Source organism: Musa acuminata, chromosome BXJ2-1 (assembly GCF_036884655.1).
Source record: "Musa acuminata AAA Group cultivar baxijiao chromosome BXJ2-1, Cavendish_Baxijiao_AAA, whole genome shotgun sequence".
Lineage (NCBI taxonomy): Eukaryota > Viridiplantae > Streptophyta > Magnoliopsida > Zingiberales > Musaceae > Musa > Musa acuminata.
In genome coordinates, this window is record NC_088338.1 from 35,437,263 (window position 1) to 35,453,096 (window position 15,834).

General features: G+C 36.7%; 1 pseudogene; it reads right to left on the reverse strand.

Moving 5' to 3' along the window:
* Positions 1-331: 331 nt before the first annotated feature.
* Positions 332-15,402, reverse strand: LOC135598248 (calmodulin-binding protein 60 D-like; annotated as a pseudogene).
* Between the last annotated feature and the right edge of the window lie 432 nt (positions 15,403-15,834).

The window sequence follows — 15,834 nt, forward strand, 5'->3', positions numbered from 1 at the left end:
GGTAACTCTCATCAATAGACTGTCAACAAAACCCATATCAGCCAATAAGAATTTAGAGGCATCTGGACATTCTAAAGTATGAATTTTTGAAAAAGAGAATGCTTACTGAAATGTTCTTCAGGAGCTCAAAAGTGACATCTTTTGCTCGATATGCTTTTGGATGCCACTTTCCTTCAGACCAATCAACATGTATTACGGACCAATTGGCAATTCCAATAGGATCCACCATCTGCAGGATGTCGAAATGTCCTGTCTGGTTATTGATACTATTAAATTCCCAGATAAGCTATTACTCAGGAAAGCCAAAATGCAAAATGATCTAATGTACTTACATTCAATAGAGTTGGAAGATAGTGTTCATCAGCATAGCAGTTGCGACTATCAAAACCTGGCTGAGGTCAAGAAGATAGTGTTCATCAGCATAGCAGTTGCGATAGTGTTCATCAGCATAGCAGTTCCAAGAACCTACATTGTGAAGTAAATTAGATCCACAAACAGTGGAGGTAATAAGAGACTCATTACAGCAAACAAGAAAACCAAAAACTTACCTTGCGGAGTTTCTGGGGATCCCTAACAACAATTCTGAGAAAGTCTTCAACTGTAAAGAGTCCATATTTATTCAACCTCTTGTGGAATGAACCATCCTTACCAATCTTTTCCAATCTCCAGACTTCATCTTTCAATTCAGGTGGATAGTGTTTCTTGTACACTATAAACATCAGAAAGAAAACTTAGGTAAATGGAGAAAAAGAAACCAAAGATAGTGCAAAGCTGACCTACATTCCCCTCTGTGGTCCTTTCAGTGAAAGCTTCTGTTTTCGCTTCACGGACTCGAATACCATCACAAAAACCTGAAGCAATCTTCAGTCCAAGCCTAAATTTCCTACTCCGTATCCAACTAGAATTGTCTGGAAATGTGAGCTCTCCAAGGGTTCCTACACCTTTCCATGAGACGTATAAGTCTCCAATCAAAAGAGGCATTTTTCCTTCGCGTTCTTTCACTACATGACTGTCAAACTCTTCTTCTGTCCAATCATCATTGTCTTCATTGCTAAAATCACCCTCAAGGACTACAACTTCTAGTTTTGCAGATGACTCGGGTCCTGATGTGACAACATGGCCAGTGTTTGCATCAATCAACACAACATGAATTTCAGCTCCCTGTTCAATGGGATAAGGATAGTCTTGTCCGGAAATGAAGCTGGAGATTTCTTCCATCAGGACCTTCAATTTGCTTCGGTGAAGACCTGCATTTCTTGAATTCAGAAGGATCCTAAAAGAGTATTACATAAGTAGAAATTATTCATGTAAAGAATTTTCATAGTTGGTTAAACCATAATTTCCCACCAACTGTGAACACTGAGGGAAACTTGATAAATTGGAGAACAAGAAGATTGAAGCAAAACAACAAGCAATAATGCTAGTCTTTATTCATAAAGCACCTAATCCAGGAATCGAAACAAGCATAAATAGTCAAAGATGCATATTAGGCATAGGATAACTCATATGTCCAAGTGGCAGGGCTGAGTTGCAGTACCAATTCTGAAATTTGATGATTCCAAGAATACCCTTAAAACTATTAAATCTGGAAAATTACCAAATCTACCCGTCAGAGAAATGATGCTGCAACAATGAACTTCTCATAGGCTAGAAGATGAATTGGTGAACTTCTTATAGGCTAGATGATGAATCAGTTCTTTACTATCGGTAGATAAAAATGAAGCTAATATTTCTTCAAACAATAAGCAACAAACTGAAGGAAATAATCTTTCTTAGATGCGCACATCAATTACTGGGAAACATCACAACTAACAAGCAAAGACTAACAAGATGGGCTGAAATTGAATAGCTTGAATATGATAAAGCAAGTCTTAAAGTTAGGTTTGTGCGGAGTTCTATTAATTCTTGTTTGAGTTAATTAGATTAATTGGCCTATTCTCAATTTCCAAGGCAATATAATCACTACTTTAGAACATCTTCACAAAGCTAGATATCATTAGACATGAGCTTATTTAGTTGTATTCCACTTATGAAATTTTTGTAATTGATTGGGTACTTTCTGATTATGATCTTTATCCGATTTGGTCAACTACCTTTATTACCTACTTATATCCCTAAGGACTCCTATCTTTTATAGGAACAGTATGCGGTTAGACTTAAAACAGAAAGATGTGCAGCAAAGGTCATTCTTACAGAATGCATTTTCATCAAACAAATTTGGTAACCCAGTCATAACTTCCTCTTTGTTCTCATGTTTCACTTCTTTCGTCATACTCCATTATTTCTGCTGTAACAGAAAAGTTTGTTCCTGTTTTCTTATAACTTATTACCTTGCAGACTTTTGCTTCATATTGCTGTTTGTGATGTAATGCACTCTTCACTTACTATAGTCTCCCCAAAGCAATCCGATAGTGACAGTGGCACACAAAACAAAATCTAAAAGTCCAAGATTAAAAAGACAGCTTACTTGGTCACAAAGGGATGAAGAAACAGTGCCGCTTGTATAATCATAAAGATTGTATGAAAATCATACTCATAGTGTATGCAGCTTTTTTTGCTAGACTTTATGCAGCTTTTTTTGCTAAACCAAGCAAATGTTAATAATTTTGTTTTCCTTTTAATATAAGATACATAAAATTCTCGGTAGGAAAATAACATCAGGATAGGTTTTGAGACAATTCTGTTAAAGACTATTGAACACTACCTTTCAAAACCCAATAGATACATTTGCACCATTTATCTCATTGAGGCCTGTCAACAACTTAATGTTATTGCCTCTATTGCAATAATTAGGTTAAATATGTTGCCCCTCCCTAGCCTCCATATAGGCATGAGACTCATGCCTATATATGTCTATAGTAGCTTCTGAAAAATAGACTACAATCAGAATGGCCATAAATTAAAATTCTAGCAATCAGACTCTAGGACAACAATTTAAAAATCATAATATACAGCTGTTATCTGTCTCAACCATCCTTCATTTCATTAAATTTAAACACTTGTTGTGCAGCCTGTAACAAGTTCACAAGAAACTTGACATGCTTTCAGATATTTTACCGGAAAGATTGTATCAGAAAGCATGGCAACATAACTATTTGGTTATAACATCTTAGTCACTTATAATTCCATGCAGAGGAAAAAAAATCCAAAATAAGTTCATTCTCAAAGAATCCATCTGATTCATGATGTATGATGTCATAATATGTCTTACCTTCCACCAATTTTTGGAGGACTTAGCTTTGCTAAGGCTCGTTCAACTTCTTCACTGACCTAATGAAGCACCATACAGCATCAGATTGTCAAGAAGAAACATCAGATATTGCTAATAAATAGGGTCCATTCAGAATATAGAACTTCGAGACCAAAAAATTGAAAGTTCATAGAAGGTGAGTTATCAATGTCATAGAAAAAGATCGAGAATAATTTTTACGGGCCATGTTTCAACATCCAACAGAATGAGAAAACAACACAATTACGGAATAAAGAAATGAAGTTTTACAAATCACAACATATATCCAAAGCAATCAGACAAAAAGAAAGAGATACTTTACACTAACTTAAGAATAAAAGGATTCAAACAATCTTAAGCATTAATTATCTGACCAAAGTATAGATAGATTTACAAATTAGCCGAATGCAATTTTTAGAGACTGAAAACCACTCATAGAGAAGACTTAGCATCCCAATGAATAGGAAAGGACTCAGGTTGTCTGGTTGTCAGTCACCAACAAGAGGCAATCGCTTTTGCAGATCTCTTTCTCTCTATAGAATCTCAAGATGAGAGAAATATCTGCTACATGAGCAATTTAACTATAGTATATTACACATGTAATTTAGAGGTGTCACTCAAATTCTTCCAAACAAACATCATTTACATAGAAAGTCAACACGACATGACTTAACTTTAAATACTAATCAAGATTAAAAAAATAGAGCTTATCTTCTTTTATTATTTGATTGAATAAGTTCCTTGTGTACACAAACAAACTAGTTAAAAAATGTATTATCTCAAATAATGGTGTCAAAGATGTATTTATACAATAATCAGATGTCGCACTGGAAAATCAAAGTGAGAAATGATAACATGGGCATGTTGTGGATTCTTCAAGTGCAAATTCTTTAATGAAATTAAGTAACTTAAATTGGCAGATCATAGAATGCTGGAAAATGATTTTAAGAAAACTCTGGTGTGGAATAAGTTTTAAGCTCTCTTACAACTCTTCGAAGAATGGGCTCCAATGATGAGCAAATTTTCTGCAGACTGTCCATTTTCAAAGCTTCAACAATCACACTGCAAAGAGTACAAAATACTGAATGGTGACACAAAACAACTAGATAAATTAAGAACTTCTTTCCAAAGATGTTGCTAGATTGGCAAAAATACAAGTGCCAAGCAAGGATTTGAAGAAAGAAGATACTTTTGCTTCAAATAAATCCTAGAGTAGAATACGATCTCGCATGAAATATATAGTTATTACTTATTAGCACTTTAAAAGATTACCAATGAAAGAAAATATTGCGACCATCTTTCCCCTCTCCTGATTCTCAACATCCTTCACGCTTTTAATTTCTTAACTCTTAAGCATTTGTTTGTATTGAAACCCAAGAATAATTGTTCACATTAACATCATTGTTAAGTAACCCAAGGATTGTTGTCTCGTATGACCACCGGTATCGGTCCCTAGCCAGACCGATATGTACTAGTTGGTATGTGTATCGACATGTTGTACACTAGTATGTACCGAAGACTCAAAGAGGAAAAAGAAGGAGATGAGAAAGGCACAGATGGCAGTGGAGAAAGAGGAGGAAGTTGAAGTAGGTAGGAAGAAGAGGAGGTGATGGAGGAAGAGGAGGAAGATAAAAGGATAAGAGAAGGAGAAAGGAGGAAGAGAAAGGAAGAAGATGAGATGGTGGAGGAAGAGGAAGGGAAACAAGAAAGACGTGGAGAAAGTGGTGAAGGAAGCAGTGATTTAAAAAGGCGCTTGGGCGCTCGCCTAGGCGCTCGGGCGAAGGCGAGGCGAGGCCCGAGCGCCTCGCTTCACTTCCAGGCGGCGCGCTTCAAAGAGGTGCTGCTTGGGTGCTCGCCCGAGCCTAGGCGCTAGACGCTTTGGGCAAGCGCCTGGGTTAAACCAGGCGACCGAACCAGGATTTTAGGTCTGGTTCGGTCTTGGTGCTTTAGTTGGTTCAATCGAACCAACTAAAACTGATATCAGTTGTCGCTGCCCAACCCTAACCCTGCTCGTTGCCGCTCCCGCTCCCGCTCCCGCTGCTCGCCGCTGCTCGCTACCGCTACCGCTGTCGCCGCTCCTACTCCCACTCCCGCTCTCGCTGCTCGCTGCCGCTGTCGCCGCTGCCGCTTCCTCTTTTCTCAATCAGCACCCCCTTACACTCCTCTTCCTTTTTCTCCTTCTGTATACTATTAACAGTATACTGTACACTGTTGGCAGTGGAGAAAGAGGAGGAAGACGAAGTAGGTAGGAAGAAGAGGAGGTGATGGAGGAAGAGGAAGAAGATAAAAGGATAAGAGAAGGAGAAAGGAGGAAGAGAAAGGAAGAAGATGAGATGGTGGAGGAAGAGGAAGGGAAACAAGAAAGACGTGGAGAAAGTGGTGAAGGAAGCTGTGATTTAAAAAGGCGCTCGGGCGCTCGCCTAGGCGCTCGGGCGAGGCGAGGCCCGAGCGCCTCACTTCACTTCCAGGCGGCGCGCTTCAAAGAGGTGCTGCTTGGGCGCTCGCCCGAGCCAAGCGCCCAACGCCCAGTGCCTGGGTTAAACCAAGCGACCGAACCAGGATTTTAGGTCTAGTTCGGTCTTGGTGCTTTAGTTGGTTTAATCGAACCAACTAAAACCGATATCAGTTGTCGCTGCCCAACCCTACCCCCTGCTCGTTGCCACTCTCGCTCCCACTGCTTGCCGCTGTCGCTGCTCGCTACCGTTGCTTGCCGCTGTCGCTGCTGCTGCTCCCACTCCCGCTCCCGCTCCCGCTGCTTGCCGCTGCCGCTGCTCGCTGCCGCTGTCGCCTCTCCCGCTACTGCTGCCGCTTTCTCTTTTCTCAATCAGCACCCCTTTATACTCCTCTTCCTTCTCCTTCTGACAGTATACTGTATACTGTTAACAATATACTAATAATAGTATTTATATTTATTAGATTAATAATATATTATTTTGATTTTAATACTGTTAATTTTTATTTATTTGAAATTATTGTTAGGTTTCAAGATAAATGGCAAGTGAACAGAGCAACTCAATAATCTCCAATGGCATCAAAAAAAGATCCTGCATGGAAGTATAATTATCTAAAGGATCCGAAAGATCCTAATGCAGTGACTTGCATATTCTGCGATAAGACTACTAAAGGGGGTATTTTTCGTGCAAAACAACATCTAATAGGAAATTTCAAGAATGCAGCAACTTGCAAAAAGTGTCTACCTGAGGTAAAAGAAGAGTTGCTGATATATATGAATGAAAAGAAGATACAAAAGAATGAATCTTACGGGAATTTACCAAAAGACAATGTTGAACATCTCAGGGATGAAGAAGAAGATTATTTTATGAGTATTAACCTAAGTGGAAAAAAAGTATACGACAAAAAATGAAAAAAAGTTATGAGTACTAAAAAGGGTAAAAAAGGACCGATGGATCTATATATGTTTCAATGAACCTAGAAACAACAAGGGCAAGCAGGAGGCTCAAAATTTAGACAAACAAATATAAGTGATGCTTGTGATAAAAAATAAGAGGAAGAACAATTCAGCACATTGCTCGCTTCTTCTATCACGTTGGTCTTCCCCTTAGTACAACTCATTTAAACAGTTTTAAGGATATGATTGAAGCTATATGCAGCACATTGTATTGATTTAATGTTGGAGGATATTGGAAAGATCTTAGACATAAAAAAAACCCAAGAGATGGCAATTTTTGTTATTGGATTTCTTTATAATCATTTTGGGGCTTTGAATATGATGAGAGAATTTACAAGGAACAAAGAATTAGTGAGATATGGTGTCACCCAATTTGCTACTTCATTCTTGACATTACAGAGCGTGCATCGTCAAAAACATAATCTGAGAAACATATTTACCTTTGAGAAATGGGTGACAAGCAAATGGGCAAAAGAAGCAAAAGGCAAGAGGGCTACTGATATCATCTTAATGCCATCCTTTTGGAATCATGTAGTTTATACATTAAAGGTAATGGGCCCTCTTGTTCGAGTCCTTCGGTTGGTGGATAATGAAAATAAGCCTGCAATGGGATATATTTATGAGATTATGGATATAGCAAAGAAGACAATTAAAAGATCTTTTAATGAAAATGAAGAAAAATATGAAAATTTTTTTACAATCATTAACGAAAGATGGAATTGTCAACTTCGTCGTCCCTTACATGCAGCAGGATATTATTTGAACCCTGAATTCTTTTATAAGATTAAATCTTTTGGGTTTGATACATAAGTTTTTGATGGGTTATATCAGTGCGTTGCAAGATTAGTTCCCAGCCTTGAGGTTCATGATAAGATTATTCATGAATTATCTTTATATAAAAATGCCGAAGATCTTTTTGGAATTCCAATGGCCGTTCGATCCAGGAAAACTACGTCTCCAGGTATAAATAATTTGATATAATTAATTTCATATATATAATGTTACTATGTTATTGCTAATAATAACATAAATTTTGTAGCTGAATGGCGGAGTCTATTTGGAAATTCCACCCCGAACTTACAGTAATTTGCTATCAAAGTACTTAGTTTGATATATAGCGCTTCGAGTTGTGAGTGAAACTAGAGTGTCTTTGAGCATGTAAGGATCACTAAATATTTTTGTTTTAATTAATTAATTAATTTAGATAGATGTATTAATATATTTTTAAATTATATGACATGACAGATTCACTCGAAGACAAGAAATCGGTTGGAACATCAACGATTGCACGATCTTTTTTACATAAAGTATAATTAAGCTTTGAAGGCTCGTCATAGATTGACATAAGGAGATGTAGCAAAAGCTTCAGGTGCTGGAGAATTACAAACATATACAAGACAGATGACAAAGAGAAAAATAAGTGCAAAAGTATTAAGCTCGGCTCCTGAATTTTGAAACTTTTTGTTAATGTGACAATGTGATTTTGTATCTTAGATTTTTTTAATTTAATGACATATTTTTATTTAAAATTTTAAATAATTATATTTATTAATTATATTATATTTTTATTTTTTAGCACCTCGCTTCGCTCGGGCGAGCGCTTGGGCCAACGCCTAGCACCTCGGGCGTTTTTGGACCTTGGCGCCTAGCGCTTTTTAAATCACTGGAAGGAAGATGTGAGCAAACAAGAGGAAGCATACCCAGAATTAGTGGCACATGGTGCGCATTGTGAGCAGCATGTGTGCGACGACAGCTGATAGTAGGCAGCTCATGGGCAAAGAGGGCTCGCATTCTAAACCATTTAATAAATAGTTTTTTTTTTTAATAAGTTAGATCAGAACACCCAAAACATGGGGGGTCCACGTATTTGTTCAGAGAATGCTAAACACCGCCCGTCTCATACCGGTCTAAACAAAACAACATCCCATAAATTAACCCACAAGAAATCTTACAGTTCATTCTGCTAGTTTTTGACATTCCACATCTTTCTTTGATATCAATGTAACTGAAGTCATGCGTATCATGAGTATAAACCAAAACTCTTTCTATTGATGGGGTATACACCCAGTATCATGGAAAATGAGGGCTAATTAGATACAATTTCAGAAAATGGTAATTTATCATGAGATCTTACTACTGCTCTATGAATATGTGGATTCCAAATATCCAAGAACAAAACCAGGTAGCATGCTTGCATTGTCAAACTCCTAACTTTACAGGAATATCAGTTTTAGATTTACCTCATGATGTTTTCATGTAACCAAAAATCCTTTCACCATAACAAAATAAAGTTCCACAGGATATTAATTTTAAATGTGCTACTTGTCCTATGTAGAAATTTGGTCAAAATAGTTTAGCGCTATCAAGACAAACATTTCGACACAATTAAATCAATATTTGAACTACATTATACCAACAAAAACATTATAATCCAACAATTTAGGGTCGATTATGTGAATTATTTCCCATCATTGACCTCTGAGTATAATCATCAAACAATAAGGTAAAAGCTTAATTGGTTCAGAAACATTCAATCAGATTTTCGTCACGTGGCAAATCACAAATATTAAATGTGCAAATATAATAAATTCAAATAATTATAATACAATCCACATAATTGAGGTGAGAGGAAAGAAACATGCAAAAAAAGCAAAAAAGATAAAGATAAAAATGATCTTTGAGCTCCGACTTGAGAGGCATCAAAGTCACCTGAAAATAGTCTTTGCTTGAAGTGTGAGCAATTGTACCTGAAGGCAGAATGAATCTAGTGAATTAAGAGAGACGAAAACTACTGAACAACATAGATCAATAAAGAGAGACCAAAACACTTGTGTAAAGATTTGCCAAATAACTACATGGAATAAGGAATAAGGCCGACAAAAGCAAAGACTAGTGGTCTAAAACTCAATGGAATTAGCACGACCTACAAGTTTCAACAAGAATAAACTGATTTATCTTTTTGATGTCTAAAACTTGCTCAATATCATACATGATACGGTTTAGACAACAATATCTTAAAGGTTAGTGGTCCACAGTGGCAATAACAAATACCTGAGACCACTTGCTTATGCGGCAATTAAACATTCCGAGAAAAACCGAGTGAATCAGTGATCCTTCTTTATGTTTTAGCCAAAACACAAAAGATCAATAGTTCAACTTAGTCAGCATGAATCCTGACCCTTTCTGGAAATGTCATGTGCCAAAATAGTGAATCAATGTATATTTTGTCCCATTTCAATTTCCATTTGTGACAAGTTGAAGTCCCACCTACTGAATTGTCATTCTAGTTTATCTTTCGTATTTCCTGAAAAAGACATGTTCCAACATGAAACAATTTAGCATATACTTTTGATTTCAAACTAATTACATATTACCCCCCATAGTTAGCTACCTTTAGCATCTTGGTCCTTACACTTCAGAAATTTACATTGACATCCCTATAGTTACGGTGAAACATCTAAGTCAATTTACCCATACACCATTAATTTTACCGATAGAAACATGAAAATAAAGAGCAAAAAGGTACTCTTAATGTTCCAGTTGGTCATGGCCAACAACATCAGTGGTGGCAAACGGCAACGTTGCGGGTGACTGTTATGGATGAGGAGAGCGACGATGAAAGATAAGGATCGCTATGCATCTATATCAACGTCGATGCAGTTGCCGAGCGGGTAAAGGGTCACCGATGCAGATGTAAAGTGACGCTACTCGGCATATGCATTGATGGCCCTTTTGCTCAGCAACTACGTCGCGCCAACGTAGATGCAAAGTGGCGTCGCTCAGCATATGCAACGACGGCCCTTGCAGATGCAAAGTGATGTCGCTAGGCAACTACGTCAACGTCGACATAAATGTAAAGCAACGTCACTCGGCAACTGCATCGACGTCGACGCAGATGCAGAGCGATGTCACTCGACAACTACGTCGGTCGCTCTGCATTTGCGTCGGCGCCTACGCAGATGCAGAGCGACACCGCTTTGCATCTACGTCAACGCTGATGCAATTGCCAAGCGACGAAAGAGCCACCAATGCAGATGCCGAGCAGCCCTTTAGCCACTCGACAATGCCAACGACGCCGACGCCGACGCCTATGTAGAGGCACTCTTACCTCTCACCGCTACTCTCCTCATCCACAATAGCCACTCGCAACTCTCAACAATGCCACCATCCGCCACCACCGACGTCATCCACCATCGTCAACAAGAATGCTAAAATTACCTTTTTTTCTTTTGTTTTTATATTTTCGTAGATAAAACCAACAACGTTATGGTAAATAGACCTAAATGTTTATTTTCGTAATTATAGGGATGCCAATGAAACTTTTTAAAGCATAAGGACCGAGATGCTTAAGGTAGTTAAATACAAAGGGTATTCTGTAATTAGTTCTTTGATTTCTTAAGACATATAAACACAACACATTTATATAAAAGGTATGTGATTACAACTTGGGCATGAAGATATATAATATTTCTCAAAAGATTATTTATGTTGAACCATTTTTGTTATCCAATTTGCGATCATCAAGGTCCACAAACAAGCATCTAAAAATAATATATTGAGAATCACGATAATCAAAAGCGACAAATGAGACAAACCTTTATGTTATGAGGCAAGCGAATTAATAGCTCACATGTAGAGTCCCTTAGGCACCCCTTCCTTCTTCTTAAACGTCACCTTCTCCTCGGCCTTCTTGAAGTCTGCATGAGTTACCTGAGCGTAAGATGATGTAGCTACAAATTACTGAGATATGTAACTGAGGGCACTTTGGGAATGCAAGATAAAGCAAATGGGTATTAGTTTAAACTCTCAATCCAATGCAGGTCAAATTCAACTAGCCGATCCAACCACTAAAGACGTGTAGTCCAACTAAAACTAGTCAAGTGAGAGTGTCTCTTCAAAGAAGACTAGTTAATGTTCCATTAGTTAGGTATGTCCCTACCATATCAGATTTGTCAAACTTAATATGCACCAAGCCAAGGATAATATTCAAGTATTTTACGATCTTGTTTGAAAAACCTTTGATTAAAACAAACGTTTGACAACCATCAGAATCCATATCAACAATATTAGTTTTGAATTATTCGTATTGTTTCTTATTAACAATATGATCCAACATGTGCCCAAGAGCAAGAATTTTACTTACAAGCCAAACCATATTCTTTTACGTTGCACTGATCTTATTTAGCTTATATTTTACTTTTTAAGTTGAATTTTTCTTTATTTCATTATTTAGGGCCTTGAATGATTCTCTCCCAAATTGTCTCACTTCTCAAGGCTATGGAAGAGAATGGGGAAAAGAAAAACAAAGAATAGAGAATCAGAAATTAAGACGAGATCATGACATTTCCAAGAGCCAAGGCATCACCACATCACTTCTCTATACCAGAGATAAGCTGTCATAAGAAATGGGAACAAAATAGATAAGTGGCATCTTTCCTTTCCATTTTCTATTTTTGGAGGAAGAAGAGGATCTCTATTCTAGCAGCATGACAAACTGTTTCAATGGTCAACCACTGTTAAGACACATTGGTGGAGGTTTAGAGCCTATGACAAACCTTAATTAGCCTGAGTAAGGACCTATATGGATCATATAGTTCAGAACCAAATGGTGTTGTTTTTGTATTATCTTTTACTGATAATGTGTGAAAAAGGTTGGAATATTGCCCAATAAAATGGTGAGATACCAATGCAACAAGGTGTCAAGACCAGAGGTCGACCGAGCTTCTAAACCTAGTTGTAGACTTTTAGACTTGAAAACACGAAGCATAGACTTGAGTGTTCAGAGATCACCAAAAATGTCATCTGAACAAATTTCCAATATGCTTTTGTAAGTAAATCTCCCTCAACATGTAAATAACTTTATTATATCCAGCCCAAAGAAATGATCGTTTCTGGTTCTTTATTCTACTTCTTATAACAAGTTTTATCCAAAGCAATGATACACTAATAAAGATTGATGCAAAATTCAGCTTCCTCAAATGGTCATGCTCCTCTTTCCCCAAGAAAGAGAACTAATAAGAACTTGAATCATCAAGGAACCCCCATTCGAGTAAATTAGTGGCTTTATAAAATACATACCAGGAACTATAACTGGGGTCAGAAGAAGTCATCTGGACAATACAACTTTATAATATGAATCTGAAAAGCAATCTAATGGACGTAGACTAAATACAGCTTACATGAACCATCATATTTAAATTATAAAGAAATAAGTTACCTTTATAGAATAGGAGAGGTAATATGAAAAGTTCTCCTGTCTTTTAGTGGTTAACTTTTTAAGTGATCAATTTCTGAACATTTTATAGGAACATAGGAAAAATTTATAAAATCCCTAGGGTATGGACAACTGGCATTCAAAAGTCAATTTTCATTTAAAAAAGCATGTATACATCCCAAATAAACGGTATATAAGACCACAATAACAATTGCTGATAATATTAGTGTAATAACAAAAGCTTTATCTAACAATGACCTTCTATATAAAAGAATACAATTTTACATGTAAATATGTGACACACCTTCATCCTACGCTCTCTTAAAGCAAGCAAGCCAGATTCAGTACAGATTGTCTTGATATCAGCTCTAGAGAACTCGTCCTTCGTCATGACAAATTCTTCTAGGTTGACATTATTGGCCAGCGTCATTCTAGAGGTATGTATCTAAAGAAATTAACATGAAAATAAGAATTTAGCAAGAACCCGCAAAGTGTACAAAAACAAGCACTGGTGTTCTATAAGCATCCTATATTTGTTCATGAAACATAACAAACTTGAAAAATACGATGTATAGTTTTAATGTCTAGCAGCGGGAATTCAATCTTCCCATCAATACGACTAGGCCGAAGTAAGGCTGGATCAAGGCTTTCAATTCTGTTGGTTGCAAGACCTTAACATCCCCCCTTGAGTCAAAACCATCTAACTGGTTCAGCAACTCCAACATGGTTCTCTGTGTTTCACGCTCACCACCAGAATGAGCATCATATCTAAAATTGGTCAGATAGAATAGTCTGATAATTTTAACTATGATTTACATACAAGAGAAAGAAAAAAGTGGGACTTTTATTTCTCATCGACAGACCTTTTGGTGCCAACTGCTTCTATCTCATCAATAAAGACTATCGAAGGAGAAAGTTCATCTGCCACTCTAAACAGTTCTCTAACAAGTTTTGGGCCATCACCCAAATATTTCTGAATCAACTCACTTCCAAAAACATGCAAGAAAGTTGCTGAAGTTGAGTTAGCCACAGCCTGAAATTAAGCATTCATAAATAGTACGAAAATTAGGACTTTGCAATAACCAATGCAGATACCACAGTATTCAGATCACCATGCAACACAAATTGTATGGCAAAAACCTTTTAGGTCGCAAACCCACAAGAGAAAGAAAATTCCAATTCTAAAGTGAAACTCAGTTAAGCTTTTTTTTTTAATTGGCCACCACCATCTAGATTGTAAATTTGTAATAATAGAAGGTCAATTTTTTAAAAAAAAAGACATCCATTGGTAAAGAAGAAGTACATAGGCAATAAAAACATCCTTTCTCATTTCTCTTCTCTATTTACTCATAATAAATGCTGGTAGATATACTAATCTATACAAATCAATAAAGTGTTGTCGCTAGAGTTAGAGCCAATAAATAGCACACATAAACACATAATACAAATGTAACTAAATAGAGATCGAGAGAATGGAGAAGAGGGAATGTAAAGAATGTGTGGGGCAAAGTTGTAAAGTCCATGTTATGGAAATTCACATGCTACACTCTCACCTTGGCAAGTAAAGTTTTCCCAGTTCCAGGCTCCCCATATGGTATAACTCCCTTGGGAAGCCTAATTCCAATATCTTCATACAGCTCAGGATGAGTAAGAGGAAGTTCAACAACTTCTTTAATTTATTGAATTTGTGCATCTAAAACACCAATATCAGCATAAGATTTCAAAGGAGCTTTTTCAACTTTTATGACAGAAACCATAGGATCAAGTTCATCCTGAAGAAGCCCAACAACAGACAAGATCTGCAAAAGACATTTTAATCTAATCACCCATTTATCCACTCAATAACAACATATCCTGATATAATATTTCAGAATTTAACAATTATGTGAACAAAAGCCGCCAAGTAAGAAGCATATCATTATGTATCATGTCATGTGAAGATGCATAAAAGGTAAGGATTAGAAACATCTAAAGCACAGGCTAAAATAAAAAGGACAAAGACCAATAATTATTTTACACTTCAGTTGAATAAGATACAGGTACATAATAATTCTGCAAAATCTTCTGGATTGGAAAAATCCAGAGTTAGATGTAGCTTGACCGGTTTCTTCACCCACACCTATAAACAAGTCAAGTTGCATATTGATTCAACCAATAAAAATATTCCAGCCCATTCAGTGTAGGTTACACTGCAGAGGAGACAAAATAAGTGTCAACCAACTGTAAGAAAGCTTTTCAAGAAAACTATATTTCAATCTCTGCAGCTGTCTCTTCAATAAGGATTGGACCGAACACTTGTTTTTACTCCTAGGAGAAGTCCAAAACAAGAGGTAGACAAGCTAAATAAGACATTTCTTCTTTATTTTCAAGAAATGTTTTGAGTCACTTTGAAAATATTCAAATAAGAGAAGAAGGAAAAAACAACAGAAAACAAAAGGAAGAGGTGGAGGTGGAGGTGGAGATGGAGGCAAGACATACAGGAGTGGGCGACCCAAATTTCTTCTCACATTTAGAATTTCTACGATTGTTGAAAGCAAGTACACAACCCATCTATTAAGAAGCTAAAGAGGCCACCATTTGAATAATATCCAATTATTCAAACATATAGATAAAAAAAGAACCTAAACTGTCACTTTATCAAAGACTTTGACTAACTCACAGAATTAAATGACCACTGAAAATAAATGAAACAATCTTAAAGGATTAGAATTCAAATCAAACAGAGTAGATAATATAATTTGTAAAAATAAAATCAATGCTCTAGCTACCCAACATAGGTTTCCTAGATTGAGTGACTCAACACACAAACATTTAGATACATTCAAAAGAAACAAAGTTCCTAAGAAGAAAAGAACATGATGATTCTTAAGCAGGCATATGCAACAGAACTTGGATCTCCTACAGTCCAGCCCATGAATCTAATATATTACCATGTATCCTAGCAAAATGGGGCTCAATTTACCTTCTAGACTTCAATTCTTT